The sequence below is a fragment of the Argiope bruennichi genome, chromosome 8 (assembly GCF_947563725.1).
Source record: "Argiope bruennichi chromosome 8, qqArgBrue1.1, whole genome shotgun sequence".
Taxonomy (NCBI): Eukaryota; Metazoa; Arthropoda; class Arachnida; order Araneae; family Araneidae; genus Argiope; species Argiope bruennichi.
The window spans coordinates 127323894-127332126 of record NC_079158.1 but is presented as its reverse complement, the minus strand read 5'-3'; positions in this window follow the sequence as shown (position 1 = coordinate 127332126).

Here is an 8233-nt window from a genome sequence, read left to right as displayed (position 1 = left end):
TTTAATACGAAGATGCATAATATAATTATTTTTATCATTTTTGAAAAGTTGGGAATTTTAGTTTTGTAGTGTCATTGCCGCAAGTCCGAAGATTCATTATAAAGAGAGTCATCCTTTATGCTAGAAACTTTTTAGAGTGAAATTGAGAATATTTCAAATTCCATGGCAGCTGTAATTAAAAACAAATGGTATTTTGTATTTTTGTAGATGACAATGCCTACCAAATCAGCTAAATCAAATCAGATTTGTGCATTTTAATTTGATAATCATCAACCTATACCAAATATATGAAATCCACCAAATAACATATATTTTAAAAATAACAGATCAAATAATCAAACAAGTAATCTCCAAAATTACTTTTTTTGATATTTTTGATCATTTTATTTGAATGAAAAATTATTGCGTTGCGATACATCCACCAGTGTCCTTTGGATTGCATTATATGGTTAGCCCATTTTGGTATTTTGACTGTCATTTAACTAAGAAGATTTTTTCCTGAAGTGGAATAGTGTATATTTTTAATGTCGCAATAGTAATATGTAAAATTTTATAAAAAATTTAAATGAAATTTAAATATTTAGTTCTGAACATGACGTTGTCTTAGGCATGATTTTTCAGTTAGTATTTTTAGAACTACGGATTCTACTTTAGGATTACGATTAAAAATACATTTAATATCGTAACAAAGAATTAATTTACTAACGCCGGAACAATGAAAAGCATTGTTATAAAATATTCTTAAAAATCCCGTAAAAATTTGCTATATTTGAAAAACTGATTTATTTTTATTTTAAAGATGTATAAAATTAGTTTGACATCTTACGCTCGGTAATTACAATGAAAAGGAAAGATTAATTCTGAATTGGAACATATAACTCAAGTTTAGAACTTAATTCCATTACTTCATGATCATGAATTATCCAAGGGGAAAAAAACTACTGGACATTGATCCAACAAGAGTTCCTTAAAGAGTATTTTGAATGATTTTTATTTCGAGCATGCTTCGTCACACATGATGCATAATTCTGTTTACAGATTGTATTATGCATATGGATATTATAATATTAAAATGTATCAGGATCAAAATTAGAGTTTGACGACAAATAGGGCCATGTAGAATGCGCATATGATTTTAAAAGTTTGTTAAAAATTCCTAAGATTATCCTAATGTGTTTAAAACTCGATGAAATATTTCACTATAATTTAGTTTTAAATATTTATAACCAATGTATCGTATAAAAGAACCATTAACGTGTTAAGTTTAAGTTTACAGGGATTTATTTTTATTTGTAAATCAAGCAGCAATACGAGTGACTTCACTCATGGATACTGTAACCAGTCTTTGGTTTCTATAAACTTTATATTTGAATTGCTTTTTATCACAGTTGTACAAATGCAAACAAATAAAATATTACATTCGTTATAAATGATATCAAATAAGCAATCGATTTAAGCAAATGGGCATAATACAATAATTTTTTGACTAGTTGCCACTCGGGGGTTTTAAGGAACAGAAAAGAATAATGAAGAAGACAATAGTGAGATAAAAGAAAAAAAAATTAAATCCTTATTAAAATCACAGCAATAAAAAAATATTGCTAACATAAAAAATAAATTGCAAATTTTGGCTAATCTTGAAAACAAATAATTTCATATAAATAATATAAAAGCCATTGATACTAATAATTTCAAATTTTAAGTTTCAGTGAAAGTATGGGAACTAGCAACTTATTTAGAAAATTGGACTTTAAGATCTTAATAAAAGACAAACAACAATTTATATCATGAAATAAATAACCTTCTAGGAAACTTCTTTTTAGCACCAGAAAAGAAAAAAAAATTGATAGGAGTAAGTAAAGAAAAATCCGTGATAAGAGCAAATAATTGTAACCAAACTATGCTGTAACTAAAACAAAGGAAATTCATTCGACCAAATTAAATAATCATCGTACCTATTCCTACAATAATTACCAAACCATAAATAAAATCCACCGAGTGGGGGGTTCCGAAAATATCCACAGATTCAGTTAGGTGGCGCCCCTGCTGAAAAGTGCCACCCAAGTCCGGCAGCAATCGCGGCATTTCAAATCTTCTCTGCCGCCGGAAAATGCCGGACGCCGGATTTAACGACGGAGATTAAAGAACGCGACTTTGGAAGAGGGCTTCGCAGGAAATGAGTGACTTATCCTGACCAAGAAATCGACCAGAAAAGGATTATTTGCCCTACAGGGAAAAGAAAATTTCTTTTACTTTGCGTTAGAAGATTGGGTAATTTGTGTCATTAATAGATTTTGGAAATAATTGAATTTTGAATTTCTGAATGTGAACTTAGAGAAGTAGCTGAAGTTGTATACATAAAATTAACTATCACTAGAAGTGAAGTGTAGTAATTATAAACATTTTGCGGACGATTTCAAAACTTTTTTATCGCAAAAAAAGTTGAATGGATTTTGTAAACTTTGTTCTAAAAAAAACTGAAGCATTTCAAAAGGTACGTTTTATGTGGTATGATATTCAAATTTATTTTTTTAATTTCACAATCAAATTTTTACTGATAAATGTCAGATTTTTGTCAGAAAAAATTTAATTTATAATTTAGATTCTTCAGAAAGTTGAAAAAAATCTTATTTCCGATTGATTAAGTGCAATCATGATTATTCTTGTAGTGTTGATTTCAGCTATATTGCTGAACGGACACGGTAGCAATATCAAAAACGTGTCCGCAAGTCATATGTTTCTAAATGACTTAAATATTAAGTTGATTAAACAAACTTTCTTCGGTGAATACGAGCATCACAAGTTCAGATCTAATTTGAAGACGGCTACGAATACTGATAATGATTCGATAAAAAGTCCAAATAGCGTCATTACTTCAATCAACGACCAGCAGAAACAAATGCATGATTTTGATAACATGAAGATAAAACTGTCTCTTGAAGATGAAATCCCCAATGGCAAAACTGGCAGCCAGTCGGGGAATTTGGCATCGAGACCAGCATCCACTAGAAATGAACCCAACTTTAAAACTGTAGCAACCATTCACAGTACTTCAAAGAAAGACCACATAGAAGAATTCTTTGCACCTCAGTTACCTCTTCCAGGTGAAGAAGTTTTTCTTGTCATGGAATCTTCCAACAACACTCAAAAAGTTCAAAATTGTACGCCAAATGGTACAGAAACTTGTGAAAAATTGCAACATGCTCCACAATTTCAAGACTCAACTCTGGTTAAAGTTGTGATACTGTTCGTCATTGCTGGATTTTCTTTTATCGGCAACATTGCAACTTTGACTTCCATCTTACGAACAGGCAGACAAAATACATCTACAGTGTACATTCTTCTGGTGCAACTGGCGATTTCTGACATCTTGGTGGCAATATTTTGCTTGCTAGTGGATGCTTTATGGAAGATAACTGTCCAATGGTACGGCGGCAATGCTCTGTGCAAGTTTATCAAGTTCATGCAGATGTTCTCTCTTTACTTATCCACCTATATTCTGGTACTGATCGGATTCGACAGACTGTGCGCTATAAAGTTTCCAATGGCTCGAGCCAGAGCTAAATACTATGTCCGGAATGGAATCATCTGCATTTGGGTTGTCAGTGCAGTCTTCAGTGCGCCTCAGGTAAGTCAAAGAAAAATCTAGTAGCATGTTGGATAGAATTAATTATAAATTAATCTTCGAAAAGTCATTTTTATCATTTAAAAGAAAGAAGAGAAGACTTCAGGAAGATTTATGAAAAATAAGAAGCGATTTTTACAAACATTTATTTAAATTTAAATTATGCAACAATTTTATATTCCACCTTTTCATTACACATAATCAATGCTTAAAAAGCTAATATCAACTCTATTGATATTAATTTACCAGTGCGTCATTTTATTCGTGAAATTTTAAAATTAAATATAATAGTAGACTTTAAAATTGGTTTCTCATATAATTCATTAGGCTATTTGAATATTAATCAATAATTACCTAAAAGAAACTGAAAAGAAATAATGCAAAACATCCTGTAAAAAAATAAGTGTTCATACTATAAATTTATTGTGAGTGCTTCTAAATGTGCTTCAAAAGTAAATAACTTTTATTGAAACCGAGAGCAAATTGACTGTTATTCATCTTTATTAAAATTTTTCGATTTTTATGGAATATCATTTTTATCATATATTATATTATCTGTATAAAAAAATGTAAATTTTTAACCAGATATGACTAGATATTTTGTCATACTAAAAGATAATAGCGATGGGCATTAGGCATTTTGCGTCAAGGATATTTTTTTAAATAATAACTGGATTTCTGTATACTATTCATTTTTCTTGCTTATTAAAATCTAGAGTGCTATATAGAAACACTTTAAATTTGTTCTGTTTAATTTAAAATTCCAACATAAGGTTTTTTATGAAATAGATATATATTCTGCCTTATGTATTTGAGTATTTCCCATTGTAGTACTGCTGTAAATTGTATGTTGTACATTTTCAAAGTTTGATTAATAGTTATGTTGGGGAAGAAAATATTTATGAAAAATGATCGAAAAATATAGAGATGGCCCGCAGTCTTTGTTTACTCGCACATGACGCCTTTCTTTGTCACCAAAACCATCTATATTAGCAATTAGACATTTTGACGATCATATTTATATCGCCTAATTCTTCAAGAGCAAAAGTAAACAGAAGGTATAAGTTGCTTTATTCGAAAAGTGGAAGGAAAGAATCGAGATTTTGATGCCCCGATTGTAGTATTGCTTTGTGTACCTTTGTGTAAATATTATCTTACCACAAAATAGTTATTTCAATTTGTTTGTTCTACTCTTTGTTAATGGAAATATTTGATTTATATATTTTCTAAATATGTCATAACATATTTTGTCAAAACAAATAATGAACAAGAGAAAAGTGCTATTTTTATTACTTTAGGCGTAAATAGTTTCTCACTGAAAAAAAAAGTTCCCAATGTAAAAAATGTTTAACAAAAGTTAAACTCTTTTTCGCATTGTTCGATTCCCCTGTTACTTAGTTAAGAATGAAACTTAATAAGTAGTCTGCATTTAATAGCGAATACTAATGAGATTTTTTAATCGTTTTTTTGAAACTCGAAATAATTAAAAATTAAAAAAGAAATGTTACATATTTTTTTCCTTAATGAAAAAGAATAATTTATGTGATTGATATTCACAAGAATACATAAAGAAATTTCAAACGCTGATTATATTATTTAAAAACATGGAATATGGATGGAGAAAACATTTTTAATTATTTAAAAAAAATTGAAACAATCCTAAATTTTTATACCAATATTGAGAAATTAAAAAAAATATAGTTAAATTGAAGAAAATAATATAAAATCAATCTTTGATATGACATCCAGTACAAAATTGAAGGGGAAATCTTTTCGATGTTACAATTTAATTCATAAAATCATAAAAGTTAGAAAACTATTTAAATGAAACGATCAACACATATTTCTTAAAATACAGAAAAGCATTTTAAAAGAATTCGAAACATAGAAGAAGATAAAACTATCGCGAGAATATTCCAGTTCACTTTGTACATTTTCCAATAGTTTAAAAGATGAAAAAATGAATAGCGAAAATGTTAATAACTGGATAGCATTATACAGCAAAGATGTTTCACTAAAGAACAAAATCACTCGGCAGCACTCTTCCAAGTAAACCTTTAAATATGACCATAGAAAAAAAAAAAAACAACTGAAAGATGTTCAAAAGATTTTGGGTACAGATAAGAAATTCTAAGGTGGTATAAAGTAACAAAATCTGATAAAGTTTTTTTTAAATATCAGATGTTACATTAAGGAATTTTGCCAGATGTGTCGAATAACTTCTGACTTGATGAAATCTTTTTAGGAGAAATAAAGTAACTCTCCTATGCGTCTTGTCTCTAACTAGAAATAATTTAATTAGTTACGAGTTTCGATAATTTTTTTATAAAAAATAAACCGATGTATATTTGAAACTTTCAAGGCATTTAAATTTTTTACAGCGATAAAATTCTCCCACCTCTCTTTCCATTAGAAAATAAAGTTTAGGCGACTCACTTCTGGTAAAGAAAAAAATATTTCGTATTATTCCATTTTAAGAAATGTTTCCTATTTAGATTTATTCGAAATATTTTATATCATATCTGAGGCATAAAACTTTAAAATCTTTTTAAATGTACAAACAATATAAAATAAAATCTAAATATTCTTTTTGTATTTGTGATATTAATGAATTATCTGAAAACTATTCCATTTGAATAAAATTTGTTTTGAAAATTTGATTTCTAATATTGATCAATTTCGTTTCTTTATTTAAAATTTTATTTTTCAAAATTTTGTTTTTCTTTTTTTTTGGGGGGGGGGGGAGGGTAGTAGTTATGAGAGATATTAAATTGTAGATGACTGAATGAAATAAAAGTATCAAAAGTCAAATTTCTGCTAATACCATATATTACCATTCTTATCGGTCATTTTTAAAATTTTAATAAATTAAATGAATAAATTCATTAAAATAAAAATAAAACCTGTTTTCCCTCCATCCATATTCGAATTAGATTTACTCATTTACCCTTTCTCCAATTACATCACGTGCACTATCTGGAAATTCGGGCCAGTTTAAGACTATCTTATCAATCTATCAATTATTTTGATAAATGAGTTGTATGGAACAAATTTTTGTATTTGGAAATTCTTAAATTGTTAACTGTTATTAAGTTGCTGTTGTACGTTGAACCGTTGTAACTATTTGATAACAAATTAGAGTGCTATAAAATAATATTCCAAAAATAATGCCTTCATTTTACTTTTGAAAGAAGTAATAAGTAATAACATGCTTGCATATAAAAACTACTCTATCAAAATTTATAAAGCATTTACAAGGAAGTAGATAAAATATGAAATGCATAATTATAGTAAATTAATAAAAAATACATCAGGAAATACCCTTTATAAACATTACTAATATTAGTTGATAAAATGAAAATGTCAATTTGATATGGTAAATTATTTTCAGTATCGAGCGTGAATACTCAGAGAAACAATGCATTACATACAGTGATGCATGATGCAAGGAATTATTTGTATGTATGAACCTTTAACTTGTAGAACAACTTGGAAGTCGTTCGATAAGTGAAAGCACTCGAGAAAGAGGCATAAAAACAGCAACATATTTCCCTAGAGAGCCCAAATATGCTAGATGCAATTCAGATTCATATATATAGAACTGTCACTTTCTAAAGCTGATTTTCCTATTACTGGTGATAACTTTATATAATATAAATATATATAACGCCAAATAACGAATCATTTAAATTTCTTGTTTATTCTTAAGATATTCAAGAAATGAAGGAGAAAAAAATAAAACTGACTAGAATTGCAAAGAAACGTTAGTCATTACGTTATATAAACATATATAACGTAATGAATCGCGAAGGAACAAACATAATAACATATGTCTCTAGAGAGTCGAAAAATTCTAGATGAGATTCAGATTTGGATATAGACCTGTCCTTCCATGAGCCGATTTTGTTGCTATTTAAATAACCTTATATGACTTAAACATATCCAGCGTTATAATATGATTAAAAAAAATGATCCTATGTTGCGCCTGTTTAAGAGCAGCTATATATCATCCATTCAAATAAGTCATTTTTATCCTTGTGTCTACAGAAATCGTGTCTTGCGTTTAAATCTTTTTTCACGGGTATAATCTCTAAATAACAAACACATTTTGTTATTTCTCAGAAGATTAAAATTTGGAATCATTACCATTTTGCGTTATCGCAAAAGACACGTTAGACTGGTCTACTCAAAACCTATGTTCTGCTACGTGAGATGGGACAGCCAATGATTTGTCGCATTCGAACTTCTCTGAAGGATTTGCACAAGTCGTAGCTGCTGCAAGCTGAATCTTAAGTAGGGTTTGAGGTGGAAATTCTTATTCTTGCTGTAAATATCGGATATCAGATTTAAAATTCCCTTTATTGTCCACGATTAAAACTTTCCAACTCTAATATTTTATGAAAATGACACATAACCATGTACCTTATGCCCTCATTGGCGAATAATATATGAATATCAGACTAAAGATAACATACTAATGCAGAATTTTAAAAGTACTAATATTTTCATTATTGTATAAATTTATATCATTAAAGAAATTCACGATTCCTTTATATTAAATTTTTTTGGCGCTGATCTGAAAGTGAAAACTGCTAAAATTTCGTATAA